We start from the raw sequence: 23,223 nt of genomic DNA, 5'->3' as shown, positions 1-23,223 counted from the left end.
AACCCTATGAGGTAGATGCTATCATTATCTTCATTTGTATAGATAAGGCTCCTGAAGGGGAAACAGACTTTGCAAGGCCAAACATTAGTGCCCTCATATGGTCCACTAGCATACTAAACCAAAAAAAAAAAACAAAAAAAAAAACCCAAACCCGTTGCCGTCAAGCCAATTCCAACTCGTAGTGACCCCACAGGACAGAGTAGAACTGCCCCATAGGGTTTCCAAGGAGCACCTGGTGGATTTGAACTGTCGACCTTTTGGCTAGCAGCCGTAGCTCCTAACCACTACGCCACCAGGGTAGCATACTAAAAAAAAAAAAAAAAATTTTTTTTTTCAGCATATTACAGTTTGCTAATTCATCCTTATGTAAGTCCCTGGCATGTAGCCACTACTGTCCACTGCCACTATAAAACCTCCGCCTTCCCACTGTGTGACATACATATCTGCTTTGGTCCTGCGGCTGCCCAGGATTCGCCTCATCTGTAAGCCTTCCTAATAAACGCCTTTGCTGCCTCCCTGGAGTTGCCCACCTCTTTCCTTGGTCTCTCATCACCCTTCTTTTTGGAGGCAAATTTCACGTTACTTGTCCATGCCTGGACAGCTCCCTTGGCACAGAGAGGCTAAGTAACTTGCCCAAGGTCACAAAGTGAGTAAATGGCAGAGTCAGGATTCACACCCAGGCAGCCTCTGCTGTCTCTCAGGTGAGAATTGACTCAGTGTCCACTCATTGATCACTTTGTGTGGCTGGGGTACTGTTTCTTGCTCAGAGCTCCTGGGGCTGGGTGGGGTTATGTATTTGGGTCTGGTTATGGGAGACCCTGGGGTCCACATCCTTACTAGGGGGAATCACAGGGGTTCATCTTCTATGTTCACCCTCCGTACTCAGTCCTAAGGGTCTGTCTGATCCCTGCATGGGGCGGGAGGGGTCTTGGCTCCATGCGTGCTCATTTCTGCCTTCTCATCTGAGATTAGCCAGTTCCCTGTAGGGGTGCCTCCGTACTCCCCCATCTGCCTAGACTGGTGGCTCTCAACTGGGGCAATTTTGCCTCACAGGGCACATTTGGCAATGTCTGGATACACTGTTGAATGTCACAACTAGAAGGCCACTGCTGGCATCTCGTGGGTAGAGACCAGAGATGCCGCTAAACGTCATACAATGCACAGGGCGGCTCCCACGACAGAGAATCGTCTGGTCTGAAATGTCTGTGGTGCCGAGGCTGAGAAACGTGACCGAGACCCGTCTCATGCATCCTTCAGGCTGAGGCTGTTCTCCTGTGGCGATCTGATTCCCGCTACAGTGGTGGTCAGGGTCCTGGTGGGCTGTGTGCACTCTCACTTCAGCATCTCCTAGAGGCCATAGCAGAACATGACGGACTCAGGTTGTACCCCAGCCACCCACAGGCTCTTGAAAATAAAACAGGAATTTTGATTTTTTCATAAAGATGGCACTGAAAGTGAAGAAGGAGGCCCTGCCCCTCTTAAAACTGAAGCCAAAGCAAAGGCTCTGAAGGGCAACAAAGCAGTGCTGAAAGGTGTCCACAGCCATAAAACAGAGACCATCTGCAGCTGACCAACTTTCCAGTGCCCAAGACACTGCAACTCTGAAGGCAGCACGGATACCCCTGGAAGTACCTCCAGGAGAAACAACCAACTTTCCAGTGCCCAAGACACTGCAACTCTGAAGGCAGCACGGATACCCCTGGAAGTACCTCCAGGAGAAACAACCACCTTTCCAGTGCCCAAGACACTGCAACTCTGAAGGCAGCACAGATACCCCTGGAAGTACCTCCAGGAGAAACAACCAACTTTCCAGTGCCCAAGACACTGCAACTCTGAAGGCAGCATGGATACCCCTGGAAGTACCTCCAGGAGAAACAACCAACTTTCCAGTGCCCAAGACACTGCAACTCTGAAGGCAGCACAGATACCCCTGGAAGTATCTCCAGGAGAAACAAGCCTGGCCCCTATGTCATCATCAGGCTCCCCGGCCACAGACAACAGCACTCTTGTGCTCACTGTGGACGCAGAGGCTGACAAGCAGCAGATCGAATAGGCTGTGAAGAAGCTCTGTGACACTGATGTGGCCGAGGTCAACACCCTCGTCAGCCTGCTGCAAAGACTGGTCCTGACTGCGAAGCTTTGGATATCAACAAAATTGGCATCCAGCTGGCTCATCCTGAATATAAATAAAAAAAAGGGCTTTGAGGTATTGGTATTATTTTGTGTCAGACTCTGTGCTAAGCACTTTACAAATTTTACATGATGTAATTCTCACATGCCAGCCTTTGATGCTATTGTTATCCCTGTTTCACAGATTGGGAAACTGAGGCCTAAAGATGTTAAGTCATTTGCCCAAGGTCACATACTAACAAGTGACAGGGCCAGATTGCTAACCTATGGGGCAGTCTGACTGTGATATACATAGCAAAGTAACGGTGATAAATTCACAGGAGAGCCTGCCTGACGCCCACCCTGAGCCTGCCTGAGGTTGAGGCCTTGCGCCCTCCTCTGGGGACAAAGGGACAGCTCCACTCACTCCATAGCACAAGCGTAGCCAAGCCTGGTTCTTAAAGGCGGTAGGGGAATGGTACAGAGAGAAGGAAGAGGAGGGCTCCTTTACGTAGAGGAAACAGGGCAGAGAGGATGGGGCAGGGAAGGGATGGGTGAGGAAGGGAGGCCTGGGAGCTTTTCAGTAGTTATTACAGTAGGGGGAAGAATGGGGGGAAGGGGCTTGTTTCTAAGCCATAAATACCCTTCTTTGATTCTTGTGCATATTAGAGATAATGGGTCACTCTTAGCCCTCAGAAATTAATATTTGCCCTAATTATAACCTTAAGTGATCTTCCAGCATTAGTAATTCTCGCCACTCCCTACGAAGGAGCTGTGTCAGGATCTGACCAGGTTTGGGGAGGAAGCAGGACTGAAGAGGGTGAAGGTGTGGTCACTCCCCAGTCCCAGCTTGATTTTGCAGATGAAATCAGCCTCACTTTTAAGGCCAGAGAGCAGTTAGAAGCTGACCCTAACTTCTGGGCTTTGCCACCCCTGCTCCCCTCTTTGCCTTCAAGGCCAGGGGCACTGGCTGAGGAGACAGCTTCAAGGACTATGGAATCCCGCCTCCACCACTGACTTCACTGGTTGAGGCCATCCTGAAGGTGTTTGCCAGCAGCAGGGCCATCTGAGAGCAAGAGGGCATTCGGTACAAAGTTAACACCTGCCTCTTTTGGAGGCCCCTTCCCATTCAGACTCCAGGGAAGAGCTTTGAAGTGTCCTTTGTGTGCATGTTTTCATAGCCCTGATCCTGGAATTAGCCAGCAACCCAGCCCCATCCCTGGAGATTTGTTCCCATTTCCCGAACTCTAAAAATATTAGAAAAACATTGCCAGCTCCACCCCCCCAATTCTTGAGCTACTGATATCTTTTTCCCTAGCCTAAAATGTGAGGGAGGAAAGGCCTGCGAATTCCCACCAGGAGACAGTCTCTTCGTGTTTATTGTTTCTCAATAGACATTTCGATGACCCCTAGAATGGGATCTGAGAAAAGAGTCACCCCAGGAACTTCCAAGTGACCTGTGTGTTGGGAGAAGGATGGCTGAACAAAATTGTCCTGAAGGCCTCCCAAGCTGCTGGCAGGTTTGCTGGGCAGTAACAGCAGGGCTGTGGGCTCTGGCCAGAAGAATGAGCAGGTGGACCTTATTCCTGGTCATGCCCAGTGAGCACACCATTGTGCTTTGTGCAGCCAAGTATTCATCTGAGGGATCTTTGTTTCTCTAACTTCATGTAAGGGCCTCTGCTGTCACATTGCTGAAATCCACCAGAAAGGTAGTAGAAAGAAAGAGGGACAGAAAGCAAGAGAGTGAGAGAACAAGCCAGCGAGCAATTGAGAGACAGAGAGAGAGAGAGAGAGGGAGAGAGAGAGCGAGAGCACGAGAGGTGTTGGGGCTGGGGGATGGGACCAAGGCGCGCAACCCAGCCTGCTAAGAGGATTCACCTACGTGCTTTGCAGAGGCCACATCCTGAGCAATAGTCCCATCTTGTGGCCACAGACTGGAATTACAACCTCCACGTTTCCATATTTTGGAGTAAAATGTCTATATGTAAGGTTCTAGAACTGCACTGTCCAAAATGGTAGCCCCATGTGGCAATTTACATTTAAATGTAAATGAATTAAATTTATATAAAATTAAAAATTAACTTCCTGCTATATTACAATTGCCCCCTCTCTCCCTAGCTGCTAATGGACATAAAGCATGTGCTTTAGGGCTTGATGCTTGCCCGCTGTAGAAACCCAGACCTCTGTTAAGCTATCTTGGTGGGGTACAGGAGGAAGGGGTGTCCTCTGGCACCAGTAAATCTAGCCCACTCTGAACAGGGGCAATAAATGATGTCCGCTGCCTGCAGGGGGATTTCCACTTTTATTACCACTTTTTACCTTTCATTACTTACATTTTTTGCTCTTCTACCTGCTCTCTGTACATGCTATTTGGCACATAGACATAGCTGTCCAATTAGTGTTTAATCCCAGGAGAGAGGAGCTTAGGTGTTCTCCTCCCAAGATGTGAAGCAGACAGAGCGTGCTTGGACGCAGCCTAACCCTGTGGATGGGAGCTTAACTTCGGGGAACTCTTCTGCTCATCCTTGCCCTGTTTATTCTGTGAATCATACCATCAGAACAGCCTCTGGTCTGTGTTCTGCTCCAAACAATGTTCATCAAAAACTTGTGAGCATAGTGACCTTGCACTTCCTCAGTCACGCTAGCCGCATCTCAAGTGCTCAATAACCACATGCGGCTAGTGGCTACGGTACTGGGCAGGACAGAACCAGAACATTTCTGCCATTGCAGAAGGCTCTGTCGAGGGTGCTGTTCCACCAAAGTTCAGAATTGCCGTTAGATGGGGAACTATAGCAGAAGTTCAGGAGAAATCCAGTTTAGAGCCTGCTTTTCATGTTTAGAGTGAGCACTTGCTCCGTGGCTAAAGATACAAAGCTATTTTTCCCCAATCTATTTCCTCCCACTGCTAGAGAGGGCTTCAGCAACTGCTGGAGGTGGTGTTGTGTTTGGAAAGGACACTAGTCTGGGAGTCAGATAGATCTGAGTTCTCAGCAGCCCAACCTCCGCCCCTTAGCCTCTCTGAGCCTCAGTTCCCTCATGTATTGAATGATTCCTTTAGGCTTTTTTTGTTCTATCATTAATATCACACGCAATCAAAATTCTGCTGAAGATCATTCAAAAATGGCTGCAGCAGTAGATTGACAGGGAACTGCCAGAAATTCAGGCCAGTTTCAGAAGAGGACGTGGAACCAGGGATATCATTGCTGATGTCAGATGGATCCTGGCTGAAAGCACAGAATACCAGAAGGATGTTTACCTGTGTTTTATTGACTATGCAAAGGCATTCGACTGTGTGGATCATAACAAACTATGGATAACACTGAGAAGAATGGGAATTCCAGAACATTTAATTGTGCCCATGAGGAACCTTTACATGGATCAAGAGGCAGTTGTTCAGACAGAGCAAGGGGATACTGATTGGTTTAAAGTCAGGAAAGGTGTGCACCAGGGTTGTATTCTTTTACCATACCTATTCAATCTGTATGCTGAGCAAATAATCAGAGAAGCTGGACTATATGAAGAAGAACGGGGCAACAGGATTGGAGGAAGACTCATTAACAACCTGCATTATGCAGATGACACAACCTTGCTTGCCGAAAGTGAAGAGGATTTGAAGCACTTACTAATGAAGACCGAAGACCACAGCCTTCAGTATGGATTGCACCTCAACATAAAGAAAACAAAAATCCTCACAATTGGACCAATGAGCAACATCATGATAAATAGAGAAAAGATTGAAGTTGTCAAGGATTTCATTTTACTTGGATCCACAATCAACAGCCATGGAAGCAGCAGTCAAGAAGCCAAAAGACGCATTGCATTGGGCAAATCTGCTGCAAAGGACCTCTTCAAAGTGCTGAAGAGCAAAGATGTCACCTTGAAGACTAAGGTGCACCTGACCCAAACCATGGTATTTTCAATTGCATCATATGCATATGAAAGCTGGACAATGAATAAAGAAGACTGAAGAAGAATTGACACCTTTGAATTGTGGTGTTGGAGAAGAATATTGAATATACCATGGACTGCCAAAAGAATGAACAAAGCTGTTTTGGAAGAAGTGCAACCAGAATGCTCCTTAGGAGCAAGGATGGTGAGACTGCATCTTACATACTTTGGACATGTTATCAGGAGGGATGAGTCCCTGGAGAAGGACATCATGCTTGGCAGAGTACAGGGTCAGCGGAAAACAGGAAGACCCTCAACGAGGTGGGTTGACCCAGTGGCTGCAACAATGAGCTCAAGCATAACGATTGTCAGGATGGCGTAGGACTGGGCAGGGCAGTGTTTCGTTCTGTTGTGCATAGGGTCTCTATGTACCGGAACCAACTTGAGGGCACCTAACAACATAACAACAAGAATCAGGCTGTGATCTGCCAGGTTTGATTAGAGCTGATGTCAGAACTAGGAAGGCAGCTTGGATGGAACAAGCCCCTGGGCTGTGCACACCTGTGATGTTTGATGGCAATGGTAGAGGCGCAAGGCTTGGAATTTGCTTCCATCCTAGCCAATCCCACCCAGCTACCCCACGCTGCTCAAAACCCTGCACCCTCTTCCACCTACTCTCAGATGAGCCCGTATTTGCCCAGTGAAATATCTACTGTTTGGTGTCTGACACAGCCCTCATTCCACAAATATTTACTGAAATCCTTTATGTGTCAGGCACTGACCTGGGGACCTGGCTGTAAATAAAATGTTTCCATTCATGAGCCTTACATTTTACTGGGAGACAGATATTAGATGCATAAATATATAATGGGAGGTAATAAGTGCAAAGAAGGAAAATAACTCAGAGGATTCATAAGGCTATTTCAGATGGAGTAATTGAGCAGGCACAACCTTTTCGAACAAGTGACATTTGAACAGAGGCCTGAGTGAGGTGGAGTAGGCCAAGTGGTTATCTGAGGGAAGAGCCTCCCAGGCTAAAGGAATTGCAGATGCAAAGGCCTGGAGGCTGTCTGTGTGGATCTTCTCTTGGCTGTGACACCAGGATAGGCAGAGGTAAGAGATGATACATACCAGGTAATGTTCTAGGGTCTAAGTGTAAATCCAACATTTATCTCTTCTCTGCCTAGCCCTGTCTTTAGCTTCCAAAGATATCTTTATAGAAATCCACCTGCCAAGGCCTGTGGGGCCTGTGGGGAGGCTGTAGGTCGTCCAGATTCAGTACCCCTGGCTCCGAAAACAGAAGTTCACTTCACTGTCTGGGCTGGTGCTGTCTTTCCGCAGATTATTGTCCTCCCTCTCTGGCTGATGGTGACCTCACAACCCTGCCTTTGCTTGTATCAAACACCCTACATCTCCAGCTGAACATCCCCACCAAGACATCAAAGTTAAAATAAAAAACAGCAATCCGTTCAGAGAGGAAGCCCAAGCCTTGGTGATCCAGTTACCAGCCAGTTCCTGTTCCCAGCCAGGCTGTTGTGCCCCCGACTCGTTTTCTAGGCTAACAAATGGAACAAAGCTTCCAGGTGTGTTTTGCTCATCTTCAGGGTCAACAAATAAAAAGTTTCCAGGTGAGTTTACAAAACATTACTTAGAACATTGATGGGTGGGGTGGGGGGTTGCTAAGCTTTTAAAAAATATTATTTCTGGAGGCTTGTATTCTCCATAGGTCAGGGAGCCAGTTGCTTACAACAAGACTGCTGCAAACCAGATCACTACCAGGGTCCACTTGGGGTTTGGTTTTCCAGTTTATGAATCAACAAGCATGAGTCAAATATTTGCTGAGTGATCTCTGGGTGGAGGAGGTGACTGGTTTCATCAGGTTACTTGACTCAGAAGGCCACAAATGCCTGCAGCAAGAAGTCTGATGCTTGCTACCTTTTTTTCAGTGTCTGCATACTCAGTGGTCATTGTCATACCTCAAGAAGCCAATCTGAGACAGCCTGGTGAGTGGACTTGGGTCTTTTGCCAGAGAGCGCTTTGTTATCTTGTTTTTTTCCAGTTGTAGTTGATTGTGACTCATGACAACTTCATGTGAGCAGAGTAGAACTGTACTCCATAGGCTTCTCAAAGCTGTGACCTTTCAGAAGTAAATCTCCAAGCCTTTCTTCCAAGGCACTCTGAAGCTAATCCAGTCAAAGGTACCTGAATCAGAAGCTACAGCAAACTCACCTGAAGTAAAATCACTGGCGACCAAGGCAAACAGTTACTTAGCTGTTCTCTCCCTGTCATGAGAAACAGGCCTCCTTCTGCCACCTCCAAGTCTACTGAGCGTTATAAAGGCATTGGCCTCTGTCTGGTTTTCATTTTTAGGACGATGGCAGTGGGCATGCAGGACTGGCAGTGTTGGCAGGGGCTCAGAGCAAGGACACACTTGTAAACTTTCAGGAGGCCGGTTTGGAAATATGTGTCAAATCTCCCAGCTTGCCCAGGACAGCTCTGGCTTACTGTTATTTGCTAATTACTGTTAATTTTTTTAATGACCCCTTTCACTCTCAAAAATGTCCTGTTTGGAGGATAAATGATGTGGTCACCCTGCCTTTGGGGAATGAATCCTAAAAATGTGTGCAAAGGTTTAGCTTCGAGGATGTTTACCACCAGGCTACCAGGCGGAGAAAGGCTGTTATTGTTGGGTGCTGTCTGGTCAGTTTCCACTCCCAGCAAACCCATGTGGCAGAGTAGAATTGTCCCATAGGGTTTTCTTGGCTGTCGTCTTTACAGGAGTCGATTGCCACATCCTTCTCCTGCAGAGCAGCTGAGTGGGCTTAAACTACCAACTTTTTAGTCAGCAGCCAGGCACTCAACCATTGTGCCACCAGGGCTGCTTTAGAGAATAGAGGCAAATTAAGTGTGAGGAAGACCCTCAACAAGATGGATTGACACAATGGCTGCAACAATGGGCTCGGCATAGTAACATTTGTGAGGATGGCACGGGATTGGGCAGTGTATTGTTCTGTTGTACATGGGGTCGCTATGAGTCGGAACCAACTCGAGGGCACCTAACAACAGCAAGAGCCTGGAAAAACATTAAAAGAATGATGCTGTAAGGAGACATTGACCTTATCTAAAGAGACAGAGAAATTCAAAATCTAATCAAGCGGTGAAGCCCCTGGGTCTGGGTCCCAGGCTGTAATCTGAATTGAAAATTTAAATAATGATTGACACAAATCTAAGGAATGTGGGTCACCTCCCTTAACTTACAATAACCCTGAAACAGATGATAAATATGGAAACCCTGGTGGTGTAGTGGTTAGGAGCTACTGCTGCTAATCAAAAGGTTGGCAGTTCGAATCTACCAGGCACTCCTTGGAAACCCTATGGGGCAGTTCTAGTCTGTCCTACAGGGTCACAATAAGTTGGAGTCAACTTGATGGCAATGAGTTTTTTGGGGGGTTTCAGAGTCACCCACAAGAAACCCCTCAGAGCCTGGACAAAATCTGGTCCACAGCAGAGAAGGCAATTTTTCCTTAAGTGTTTCCAAATTTCCCTGTTGATAAGAGAAACCTGGGACTTTTAGAATCATACAGATTACTTGGTCTTTTCCCTGGAAGTGCAGATTAATAGGGCCCAGGAATCAGTACCTTTAACAAATGCCCCAGGTAATTCTTATTTTATGGGAAATCTAGAAAACATTGCCTGTGCAAAATCATCTTTAGGACCCAGGAAGAATGAAAACTAAGTATAGAAATGATGTAAAAATAAATCTATAGTATTAATTCTATTATGCTAAGAACAGCTACAGAAAAACTTAGCTGTGGCCAACTCCAACTCATGGTGACCCCATGTGTTACAGAGTAGAACTGTGCTTATAGGGTTTTTAATGGCTGATTTTTCAGAAGGAGATCACCAGGCTTTCTTCCGAGGTGCCTCTGGGCAGACATGAGCCTTCAACCTTTCAGTCAGCAGCCTATCTCATTAATGGTTTACACCACCCAGAGGCTTCGTGCTAAGAATACTCTGTGTATATTTGACATGTTAAGTACTTGTAATGTTTAAGAGAATTTGATCTATTAGAGGAATAGGAGAGACTTGTAATTCCAATGTAAAAGTATAATTGAATAATTGAGTTAGACTTGTGATTTTAAGTTAAAAGTTTAATAGATGTATGTACGGTATTAGGACAGTAGAACTTAAATGTTACTGTATTATTGGCCTAATTTATCAGATTTTTATGTTAAGTTCTTGAGATTTTAAGTTAGACAACTGAAATATTTAAAAAAGAAATTGCGTATATTAAATTTATGAATATTATTTTAAATGTTTGATTGTGTTTGACCTGTCCAAATCCTTTTCGTCCTTCAAGTCTCAGCTCAGATATCACCAAAAGTTATTTTCACATCACCCTGTCTAATTCAGAGTGCTCATTACTATCAGCAATTTTCATGCTTGCGTTACTGTCCTGTCTGTCTCAGTGGAATATAAGCATCATGAGGACAGATATGTTGTCTGGCCTGTTTGCCACTGTATCCTTGTTGTTCTTAGGTGCCGTCAAGTCAGTTCTGACTCATAGTGAACCGCATACTACAGAAAGAAACACTACCTGGTCCTGTGCGAGTCTCACACACTCGTTGTTATGCTTGAGTCCATTGTTGTAGCCACTGCATCACTTCATCTCATTGAGGGGCTTTCTCTATTTGATGACCCTCTACTGTACCAAGCATGATGTTCCTCTCCAGGGACTCATCCCTCCTGATAATGTGCCAATAGTATGTGAGACGTAGTCTTGCCATCCTTGCTTCTAAGGAAAACTCTGGTTGTACTTCTTCCAAGAAAGATTTCTTTGTTCTTTTGGCAGTTGATGGTATATTCAATGTTCTTCACTAACACCACAGTTCAAAGGCGTCAATTCTTCTTCGGTCTTCCTTATTCATCATCCAGCTTTCACATGCGTATGAGGTGATTGAAAATAGCATGACTTGGGTTAGGCACACCTTAGTCATTAAAGTGACATTGTTGCTTTTCAACACTTTAAAGAGGTCTTTTGCAGGAGATTTGCCCAATGCAATGCGTCTTTTGATTTCTTGACTGCTGCTTCCATGGGCATTGATTGTGGATTCAAATAAAATGAAATCCTTGACAACATCAATCTTCTCTCCATTTATCATGATGTTGCTTATTAGTCCAGTTGCAAGGATTTTTTTTTTTTTATTGTGCTAAATAAAAGTTAACAATTCAAGTCAGTTTCTCATACAAAACCTTATACACACACTGCTGTGTGACCCTAGTTGCTCTCCCTACAATGTGACAGCACACTCCTTTTCTCCACCCCGTGTCCATTCAGCCAGGTACTGTCCTCCTCTGCCTTCTCATCGCACCTCCAGACAGGAGCTGCCCACATAGTCTCATGTGTCTACTTGAGCTAAGAAGCACACTCCTTACCAGAATCATTTTATGTCTTATAGTCCAGTCTAATCTTTGTCTGAAGAGTTGACTTTGGGAATGGTTTTAGTTTTGGGCTAGCATAGTCCGGGGGCCATGACCTCTGGGTACCCTCCAGTCTCAGTCAGACCATTAAGTCTGGTCTTTTTACTAGGATTTGAAATCTGCATCCTGCTTTGCTCCTGCTCCATTAGGGATTCTCTGTTGTATTCCCTGTCATGGCAATCGTTGGTAGCGAGGCACCATCTAGTTCTTCTGTTCTCAGGCTGATGTAGTCTCTGGTTTAAGTGGCCCTTTCTTTCTCTTGGATTCAAATTTTCCTTGTGTCTTTGTTCTTCATTCTCCTTTGCTCTAGGTGGATTGAGACCAATTGATGCATCTTAGATGGCCGCTTGCTACCTTTTAAGACCCCAGACACTACTCATCTGATGCAGAATGTTTTCTTAATATACTTTGTTATGCCAGTTGACCTAGATGTCCCCTGAAACCATGGTCCCCAGACCCCTGCCCCTGCTACTCTGTCCCTTGAAGTGTTTGGTTGTATTTAGGAAACTTCTTAGCTTTTGGATTAGTCCAGTTGTTCTGACTTCCCCTATATTGTGTGGTGTCCTTCTCTTCACCTAAAATAATTCTTGTCTACTATCTAAACCCTGGTTGCATAGTGGTTAAGAGCTACAGCTGCTAACCAAAGGGTCGGCGGTTTGAAACCACCATGTGCTCCTTGGAAACTCTATGGAGCAGTTCTACTCTGCCCTGTAGGGTCGATATGAGTCGGAATTGACTCAACAGCAACAGGTTTGGGTTTTTTTGGTACTATCTAATTAGTGAAAACCCCCTCCCTCCCCCTTACACCCCCATAACCATCAAAGAATGTTTTCTTCTGTGTCCAAACCTTTCGAGTTCTTATAATAGTGGTCTCATACAATATTTGTCCTTTTGTGACTGACTAATTTCACTCAGCATAATGCCTTCCAGATTCCTCCATGGTAATGAGATGTTTAACGAATTCATCATTGTTCTTTATCATTGCGTAATATTCTGTTGTGTGAATATACCATAATTTGTTTATCTCTTCATCCATTGATGGGCACCTTGGTTGTTTCCATGTTTTTGCTGTTGTAAACAGTGCTGCAATGAACATGGGTGTACATATACCTATTTGTGTAAGGGCTCTTATTTCTCTAGGATATATTCCAAGGAGTAGGATTGCTGGATCATATGGGAGTTCTACTTCTAGCTTTTTAAGGAAGTGCCAAATCGATTTCCAAAGTGGTTGTACCATTTTACCTTCCCACCAGCAGTGTGTAAGTGTTGCAGTCTCTTTGCAATCTCTCCAACATTTATTATTTTGTGTGTTTTGGATTAATACCAGCCTTGTTGGGGTAAGATGGTATTTCATTGTAGTTTTGATTTGCATTTCTCTAATGGCTAATAATTGTGAACATTTCCTCATGTATCTGTTAGACACTTGAATGTCTTCTTTGGTGAAGTGCCTGTTCATATCCTTTGCCCATTTTTTAGTTGGGTTATTTGTCTTTTTGTTGTTGAGGTTTTGCTGTATCTTGTAGAAATAGAGATTAGATGCTGATCAAATTTGTTGTAGCCAAAAATTTTTTCCTAGTCTGTAGATTGTCTTTTTATTCTTTTGGTGACATCTTTGGATAAGCATAAGTGTTCGATTTTTAGGAGCTCCCCGTTATCTAGTTTCTCTTCTGGTGTTTGTGCATTGCTAGTAATGTTTTGTATGCTGTTTATGTCATGTATTAGAGCTCCTAGCATTGTCCCTATTTTTTCTTCCATCATCTTTATCATTTTAGATTTTATATTTAGGTCTTTGATCTATTTTGAGTTGGATTTTGTGCATGGTGTGTGGTATGGGTCTTGCTTCATTTTTTTGCAGATGGAGATCCAGTTATGCCAGCACCATTTGTTAAAAATACTGCCTTTTCCCCATTTAACAGACTTGGAGCCTTTGTCAAATATCAGCTGCTCATAGATGGGGGATTTTATGTCTGGATTCTCAATTCTGTTCCATTGGTCTATGTATCTGTTGTTGTACCAGTACCAGGCTGTTTTGACTACTGTGGTAGTACAATAGGTTCTAAAATCAGGTGGTGTGAGGTCTCCCACTTTGTTCTTCTTTTTCGGTAATGCTTTACTTATCTGGGGCCTCTTCCCTTTCCATATGAAGTTGGTGGTTTGTTTCTCCAGCTCATTAAAAAATGCCATTGGAATTTGAATCGAGATTGCATTGTTTCTGTAGGTCGCTTGGATAGAGTAGACATTTTCACAATGTTGAGTCTTCTTATCCACGAGCAAAGTGTGTTTTTCCCTTTATGTAGGTTTCTTTTGGTTTCTTGGAGTAGTGTCTTGTAGTTTTCTTTGTATAGATATTTTACATCTCTGGTTAGATTTATTCCTAAGTAAGTATTTTATCTTCTTGGGGACTGTTGTAAATGGTATTGATTTGGTGATTTCCTCTTCAACATTCTGTTTGTTGGTGTAGAGGAATCTAACTGATTTCTGTATGTTTATCTTGTGTCCTGATAATCTGCTGAAATCTTCTACTAGTTCCAGTAGTTTTCTTGTAGATTCTTTAGCGTTTTCTGTATATAAGATCATATCATCTGCAAATAGAGATACTCTTACTTCTTCCTTACCAGTTTGGAGGCCCTTTAATTCTTTTTCTAGCCTAATTGTCTCTGGCTAGGACCGCCATCATGACGTTGAATAAGAGTGGGTTAAAAGGCAGCCTATCTGGTCCCTGTTCTCAAGGGGAATGCTTTCAGATTCTCTCCATTTGGGATGATGTTGACTATTGGCTTTGTATAAAAGCCCCCTATTATGTTGAGGAATTTCCCTTCTATTCCTATTTTGCTGAGAGTTTTACATGAATGGGTATTGGACGTTGTTAAATGCCTTTTCTGTAACAAATGATAAGATCATGTGGTTCTTGTCTTTTGTTTTATGTATGTGGTGGGTTACATTGATTGTTTTTCTAATGCTGAACCATCCCTGCATACCTGGTATGAATCCCTCTTGGTCATGGTGAATTATTTTTTTGATATGCTGTTGAATTCTATTGGCTAGCGTTTTGTTGAGGATTTTCGTGTCTAAGTTCATTTGGGATATTGGTCTGTAATTTTGTTTTTTGTTGTGTCTTTACCTCGTTTTGGTATCAGGGTTATGCTGGCTTCATAGAATGAGTTTGGGAGTATTCCATCCTTTTCTATGCTCTGAAATACCTTTAGTAGTAGTGGTGTTAACTCTTCTCTGAAAGTTTGGTAGAATTCTCCAGTGAAGCTGTCAGGGGCAGAGTTTTTTTTTTTGTAGGGAGTTTTTTAATTACCTTTTCAATCTCTCCTTTTGTTATATAGGCTTATTTAGTTTTTCCACCTCTGTGTTAGTTTAAGTAGGCAGTGTGTTTCTAGAAATTTGTCCATTTCCCCTAGGTTTTCAGATTTGTTAGAGTATAATTTTTCTTAGTATTCTGTTATTATTTTTTTAAATTTTAATTGCGTCTGTTGTGATATCACCCATCTCATTTCTTATTTGGGTTATTTGCTTACTCTCCTGTTTTTCTTTTGTCAGTTTGGCCAGTGGTTTATTGATTTTATCGATCTTTTCAAAGAACCAGCTTTTGGTCTTGTTAACTCTTTCAATTGTTTTTCTATTTCATTTAATTCTGCTCTAGTTTTTATTATTTGCCTTCTTCTGGTGCGCAAGGGCTTGTTTTGCTGTTCCCTTTCTATTCAAGTTGTAGGGTTAACTCTTTGATTTTGGCCCTTTCTTCTTTTTGGATGTGTGCATTTATTGCTATAAATTGACTTCTGAGCACTACTTTTGCTGTGTCTCAAAGGTTCTGGTGGGATGTGTTTTCATTCTCATTTGATTCCATGAATTTCTCTACTGAGTCCTTAATTTCTTCTATAACCCAATAGTTTTTGAGCAAGGTGTTGTTCAGTTTCCATTTTTTTTTTTTCTTGCTTTTTCTGTTACTGATGTCTACTTTTATGGCTTTATGGTCAGAAAAGATCCTTTGTAATATTTTGATGTTTTGGAATCTTGCTTTATGGCCTAATATGCAGTCTATTCTGGAGAATGTTCCATGTATGTTGGAAAAGAAAGTATACTTGGATGCTGTTGGGTGGAGTATTCTGTATATGTCTATGAGGTCAAGTTGGTTGATTGTGGCATTTAGATCTTCTGTGTCTTTATTGAGCTTTTTTTCTGGATGTTCTGTCCTTCACTGAAAGTGGTGTTTTGAAGTCTCCTACTATTATTGTGAAGCTGTCTATCTCTCTTTTCAATGCTGTTAGAGTTTGTTTTATGTATTTTGGAGACCTGTCTTTGGGTGCATAAATATTTATTATGAATATGTCCTCCTGGTGTATTGACTCTTTAATCATTATATAGTGTCCGTCCTTATCCTTTGTGGTAGATTTTACTTTAAAGTCTATTTTGTCAGAAATTAATATTGCCACTCCTTTTTTTTTTGCTTGATTACTTGATATATTTTTTCCATCCTTTGAGTTATAGTTTGTTTGTGTCTTTAAGTCTAAAATGTGTCTCTTGTAGGCTGCATATAGATGGATTGTATTTTTTTTTATCCATTCTACCACTCTCTGTCTCTTTATTGGTGCATTTATCCATTTACATTCAGCATAATTGTTGATAGGTATGAGTTTAGTGCTGTCATTTTGATGTCTTTTTTTGTACGTTGTTGACGGTTTCTTTGTTTCAGTTAATTTTCTGTGCTGAGCCGTTTTTCTTTATATATTTTCTTTTCCTCTTTGTCTTTGTTGTTGGTTTTGTATTTGCTAAGTCTTTATGTTTTTCTTGTTTTTTATTTTTATGTGTAGGATTGTTAGTTTCCTTTGTGGTTACCTTAATATTTACCCCTAGTTTTCTAAGTTGAAAATGATCTTTTATTTCTGTATATCGCCTCGACTTCCTGACCATATGAAAGATCTCTGATTACATTTTTTAGTCTCTCTTTTTAGTTTTAATATTGTCATCTTTTATATACCGTCTCTATTTCCCTGTTTTAGGTTTGATTTATTTTTGTGATTTCCCTATCTGGGTTGATATCCGATTGTTCTGTCCTGTGTTCTAGTTTTGGGTTGTTAGCTAATATTATTGGGTTTCTAATGGGAAATGGGAGGACTCCCTTTAGTATTTCTTGTGATTTTGGTTAGGTTTTTGCAGATTCCCTAAACTTCTGTTTATCTGGAAATGTCCTAATTGCACCATCATATTTGAGAGATGGTTTTGCTGGATATATAGTTCTTGGCTGACAGTTTTTTTCCTTCAAGGCTTTATATATGTTATCCCATTGCCCTCTTGTCTGCCTGGTTTCTGCTGAGTAGTCTGAGATTAATCTTATTGATTCTCCTTTGTAGGTGACTTTTCATTTATCCCTAAACCAAAAAACAAAACAAAACAAAAAACCAAACCCAGTGCCATCGAGTCAATTCCAACTCATAGTGACCCTAGCCACTCTTAAAATTCTCTCTTTACCTTTGGTTTTGGCAAGTTTGATTATAATATGTCTTGGTGAATTTCTTTTGGGATCTACCTTGTGTGGAGTTTAGTAAGCATCTTGGATAGATATCTTTTCATCTTTCATGATATCAGGTAAGTTTTCTGCCAACAAATCTTCAGTAATTCTCTCTGTATTTTCTGTTATCCCCTCCTGTTTTGGTACTCCAATCATTTGTAGGTTATTCGTCTTGATAGAGTCCCACAAAATTCTTAGGGTTTCTTCATTTCTCAAAATTCCTTTATCTGATTTTTCCTCAAATATGTTGTTGCCAAGTGCTTTATCTTCAATCTCACTAATTCTAACGTCCATTGCCTCAATTCTGCTCTTATGACTTTCTATTGAATTATATAATTCTGAAATTTTATTGTTAATTTTCTGACTTTCTGTTTGCTGTCTCTCTATGGATTCTAGCAGCCTATTAAATTAGTCATTATGCTCTTGTCTAATCTGTAAATTCCTCTAATGCTTTGTCTATGTGCTCCTTAGCTTGGTCTGCTTTTTGCCTGATCTCCTTCCTAATCTTTTGAAGAATTCTTTATATTAATCTTTTGTATTCTACCTCTGGTAGTTCCAGGAAGTTATCTTCATCCAGAAGATTTCTTGGTTCTTTGTTTTGGCAGCTTACTATGGCCTGCCTCTTCATCTGATTTAATATTGACTGTTGTTTCCGAGCCATCAATAAGTTATTGTATTAATTTATTGTATGTTTGCTTGTTGCATCCTAGCTTCTTGTTTTACTTTGTTTTGATATGCCCAAATAGGCTGCTTGAGTGAGCTGGTTTGATTATTGCACCTTTGAAGCTCTAACGTCCTGTCACCAGGTGGTTAGAACTGTTACTCGGTATGTGGGCCCAGGAGTCCATTCACTTTTCTTGTATGGATTCAGCTCAGGTGTCCAGGTAGCCAGTCACCAAGTGTGTGGTGGAAGCTCTCACCTACAGTCCTAGACGAGCAGGGGTGGTTGGTATAGGCACAGGTATCTGGCTGCAGTAGGGAGTCACTTGCTGAGTGAGGCAGGGGGCTGACAACTACCCCTGAGTGTCTGTGAGGAAAGTGTGTCCCTGTTCCCTAGAGTGCATAGGTGGGTGGGTTTTGCAGCCAGACTATGGGCATGCATTGCTGTTGGGTGTAAGGACTGGAAGGCACCACTTATTCTTGGACCCCTCTTGCTGGTGGCTAGGTGTTGTGTGTGGAGCTACCAGTCCTCAGGCCTCTGATGTGGGTAGGTGAGGACTCTGTTTAATAGGCAGAGCAGTGTCAAATGTCACGAATCTGCCTCTCCGCCATGTAGCTGAAACAGTTGAAATTGACTTCAGGTATATACCCTCTTGTGGTGTGCTAATGAAGGCCTACACTGTTGAAATGGGCCCACACGGGTCTATGCAGGGATGAAAGGCAAAGTCCAAGGACCCCTTATGCCTGTGCCTAGGCAAAGGAGCTGTTTATGCACGGAGTTCCTGGCTTAGGGAAGCTGGCAGGTTATTTTTTCCCCTGTTTGTTAATTTGTTCCCTCTCTAAGGCCAGGAGAATGGCTCAGGACAAGTGCAGGGTCCTTCTTCCGGACCAGGGGCTGGCTGGGACCCAGTACAGAGCAGGAAGGGAGCAGGTAAGTGGGAGAGAGGTTTTCCCCACAGGGGTATTTTTGGATCCGTGTGGAAGGTTAAATGCAGGTACTTATCTGCTGCCGATTGAGGGCCACTTCGTACTTGTTCTGGAGGGTTGAGCAGACTCTCTGCCACTTGTTCTTTCCCGATGTGGAAAATGTGTCCCGAACGCCTCTGCTTGCCTCACAGTGCTTGTGGCAGTGGCAGAATCGGCCTGTAGGGTGCTGGTTCCTGCTGGGTCAGGTCTGGCAACTCCTCACTGCTTCTGAACCATTCCTTGCGGCCCCCCTCCCCCGGCCCCCGCCACTCAATCTGACTCCTCAACTTTGCCTTTGATATTCAGGGCTCCTAGCTGATCATATATAGTAGATTCACTTGGGTTTTTTTGAGTCTTTGTTGTAAAAGGGACCACAGAAAATGTCTGAGTACTCCACCTCTTGACCCCATCTCAGATTTTTGTTTCTTTATGTTGAGGTGTGATCCATACAGAAGTCTGTGGTCTTTGATCTTCCGTCAGTAAGTGCTTCAAATCCTCTTCACTTTCAGCAGCAAGGTGTGTCATATGCATATTGCAGGTTATGAATGAGTCTTCCTCCAATTCTGATGCCATATTCTTCTTCACATAGTCCAGCTTCTCTGATTATTTGCTCAGAATACAGATTGAATAGGTGTGGTGAAAGGATACAACCCCGACATCCACCTTTCCTGACTTAAAACCACACAGTATCTCCTTGTTCCAGTCAAACGGCTGCCTTTGGATTTATGTACAGGTTCCTTATGAGCACAATTAAGTGTTCTGGAATTCCCATTTTTCACAACATCATCAATAATTTGTTATGATCCACACAGTCAAATGCCTGTACACAGTCAATAAAACACAGGTAAGCAACTTTCTGGTATTCTCTGCTTTCAGTCAAGATCCATCTGATATCAGGAATGATATCCCTTGTTCCACATCCTCTTCTGAACCTGGCTTGAATTTCTGGCAGTTCCCTGTTGACATGCTGCTGCAACTACTTCTGAATGATCTTTAGCAAAATTTTGCTTGGTGTGATATTAGTGGTATTGTTTGATCAGCATTTGGTTTGATCACCTTTTCTTGGGAATAGGCGTAAATATAGATTTCTTCCAGTCGGTTGGCCAGGTAGCTGTCTTCCGAATTTCCTGACATAGACGAGTGAACACTTCTAGTGTGGCATCCGTTTGTTGAAACATCTCAGTTGGTATTCCATCAATTCCTGGAGCCTTGTTTTTTGCCAATGTCTTCAGTACAGCTTGGACTTCTTCCTTCAGTATCATTGATTCCTGATTGTATGCTATCTTTTTAAAGGCTGCATATTGACTAGTTGTTTTTGGTATAGTGACTCTGCGTATTCCTTCCATCTTCTTTGACGCTTCCTGCATCATTTAATATTTTCCCTGTAGAACCCTTTAGTATTGCAACTTGAGGCTTGAATTTATTTTTCAGTTCTTTCAGCTTGAGAAATGCCAAGTGTGTTCTTCCCTTTTGGCTTTTCGACTCCAGGTCTTTACACATGTCATTATAATACTTTTTTGTCTTTTCTTAAGCCATCCTTTGAAGTCCTGTTCAGCTCTTTTACTTCATCATTTTTCCCTTTTTCTTTAGCTATTTGCCATTCAAGAGCAAGTTTCAGTGTCTCTTCTGACATTCATTTTGGTCTTTCCTTTCTTTCCTGTGTTTTTAACCACCTCTTGCTTTCACACACTTGCTTTCTTCATGTGTGATGTACTTGATGTCATCCCACAACTCGTCTGGTCCTTAGTGTTCAGTGCGTCAAATCTGTTCTTGAGATGGCCTCCCTAGGCCCAGCAAGTTACTTGGCACATAGCTTATAATTGTTGAATGAAAGTTACCCCTTCCTAGGAGTAACTTCCTTTTAAAAACTTCAGGAAATACAATGGTACAGCTTAGTCGAACACTTGCTTATGATTTTAGACTTTATCGAATCCTGATGAGGGAAAATGTTCCAGAGGCATCGTCTTACTTCTGGACCACAAGAGGGTCAGGAAGTAAATCCTACTATGTCCACCAGTAGGGAGGGCTGGAAATATTTGAACAGCTCTAAAGTTAGAAAGGAGTCCCTGAGTGGTACAAATGGTTAACACGCTCAGCTGCTAGCTGAAAGGTTGGAGGCTCCAGTCTACCCAGAGGTGCTTCAGAAGAGAGGCCTGGCAATCTACTTCTGAAAAGTAGCCATTTGAAAACTCTATGGAGCTTATGGGTCCACTTGATGGCAACTGTTAGTGGTAAAGTTGATTGAATTGGTCTTTAGGTCTTCCAATTTGTTCAAACTGTAGAGCTCTGAGACTTTGACTTCAGAATGTTTTAATTATTTAGTGGCCTTGAGGGACACACAAGCTTGGTTTCATGGTCTTGGTTTCCTGCTCTGACCTAGAGAGTTATGGTTTGTATTTATTTTCTCAAGAGCTTTTTATTCAGTTAGTATCAAGAGGCAGTTTAGGATGGTAGAAATTTACTGGGATTAGGAGGTGAGATCTGGTATCGTGGGCACAGCTGTTTTAACATTGCTTTGGAGAACACAACTTTGGTTCACATTAATAGAAGTAGACTTTGAATATCAAGGGAGGGGACAGTATTCCTTTATTCTGCTGTGGTCATACCCAGCCTGATATGGTTCTGCTTTGAATGCCACACTTTGGAAACTTTGACAAGTTTTGATAAGCCAGAACCCAGGGAGGATTACCAGGGGGTTCGGAGTTGAGAGGTTATTAGGAGGGATAAGTTGGCAGCTGCTACAAGTATTTGAAGGGCTGTCAGAGTTTTTCATTTACTGGGCAGGGACTTACCTCCCTGTACTGAGATGAAGTAGACTTCATTGTGTGTAGTGTAATCATTACTATAAACCTATCGACATCAAGTTGATTCTGACTTGTGGTGACCCCATATGTTGCACAGTGGAACTCCTCTGTAGGGTTGTCTTGGCTGTAATCTTTACGGAAGCTGATCACCGAGTTTCTTCCATGGCACTGCTGGGTGGGTTCAAACTGCTAACCTTTAGGTTATTAGTCAAACTCAAACCATTTGTGTCACCCAAGGACCTCAGTCATCACTATAAGTGACCAAAAAATGCTGATAAGGGAGTTTGACCCAGCGGGGGGCGGGGGGGGAGTGTAGTAGGTGGTTTCTCAGGTCCCTTCCAACTTTGTCCATGATATTTCTGTGATTCAGTTTTTCTCTTTCAAAATGAAAGCAAAACTTCCATCAGCAGGGAGGGAACTGATACCAGGAGGCATCACTATATAAAGCACTGCAGGGGCTCACAAGTGCTTGATTACTAATCCCTCAAGAATCTTGAAATTGGTGGTAGGGTCTCCATTTTATAGGTGAGGCAATCTGAGGTTAAAAATGAAGGAAGTCAGGGACTATACACTCTTACAAGGTATTGCAGTTAAGTGCTTTAGAGTGTGGAGCAGGTAGCCTGCGTTCAAATCTTGGCTCTGCTGCTTTCTGTGTGGTCTTGGGTAAGTCATTTAAGTTCTTTGTGCCCTTTTTATTTTCTGAAATGGAAATAATAGTACCTCATAGGGTTGTGAAGATTTCCAGCTTATATAGACAGAGAACTTATTGAACATGTTTTGCTGTCGAGTTTCATGGTGGCGGGTTTCATCTATTGCTTACTATTTAAATCATTATCAATGTTTGAACTAAGCTTGAACTACTATAGGTATTTGATTTGTATATGTAGGAAAGCAAAACTAATTAATTTCACTTATTTCTCCTGCCACCCAATGTAGATGTAACAAGATTTTCCTCGTTTCCTGAGAATGGCTCTGTTCTAGCATTTTGGCAAAATCCAGGAGGTAAGATGTCATAAATGGAGAGTAATAGATATAACTCCAAACCCATTAATCATGTTTAGAGACCTGAATCCTCTGAACAAATCTTTTAAACAGTTAGCAGAAGAGAAATTGTACACTTGGATCACAAAGCTTTACTTTGACTGTTATGTCAGGAAACTGACGTAATCAAACTTTCTGATCTAGATCTCAAGCCACATTCCTGTCCAGCTTTACAAATGCACAAATGCAATGTATTTTTGGTGTATTGTGTCTCCTCTAGGAGCCCTGGTGGTGCAGTGGTTAAGCATTCTGCTGCTAACTGAAAGGTCGGTGGTTTGAACCCCCTGGCCACTCCACAGAAGAGAGGCGTGGCAGCCTGCTTCCATAAAGATTACAGCCTCGGAAACCCTATGAGGCAGTTCTATTCTCTCCTACAGGGTTGCTCTGACTTGCAATTGGCTCAATGGCAAGGGGTTTGGTTTTGTGTTTCCTCTAAGTTTTTGTATTTATCAAACTTAACCTGAGTGACCACACTACCTTGGGGCCATTGCTCCAGAGTCCATTTCCAGGTCTAATATAAACTTAAATGCAAGCAATGAGAGGATATATTAGTTCAGTCTGGGGGTGAAACTTCCAAAACGGCTTGTGAGCCTGCAGCACTGTTGGTAAGCTTTGTTGATAGTTTTTCCTCTCTTTCTTCGGCAGATATCTTAGTGAAAGTGATCCTTAAATCGAAGCACCTCGAAGAGTTTATGAGTGGTGACTCTTTCAAAGTGTTAAGATTTTTGATAGGAGAAATTAAGCAGGAAGTGAGTTGAG

General features: G+C 42.7%; 1 long non-coding RNA gene across 1 annotated transcript; it reads left to right on the top strand.

Moving 5' to 3' along the window:
* The first annotated feature begins 6,836 nt into the window (after positions 1 to 6,836).
* On the top strand, positions 6,837 to 22,436 carry LOC135228690 (uncharacterized). Its single transcript, XR_010319461.1, has 3 exons — positions 6,837 to 7,625; positions 7,944 to 8,000; positions 22,360 to 22,436. It is a non-coding gene; the product is annotated as an uncharacterized LOC135228690 (long non-coding RNA).
* Positions 22,437 to 23,223: the final 787 nt, after the last annotated feature.

The sequence above is a fragment of the Loxodonta africana genome, chromosome 26 (assembly GCF_030014295.1).
Source record: "Loxodonta africana isolate mLoxAfr1 chromosome 26, mLoxAfr1.hap2, whole genome shotgun sequence".
NCBI lineage: Eukaryota > Metazoa > Chordata > Mammalia > Proboscidea > Elephantidae > Loxodonta > Loxodonta africana.
Note: the sequence above shows the minus strand (reverse complement) of the source record. Positions and strands in the feature narration are given on the sequence as shown.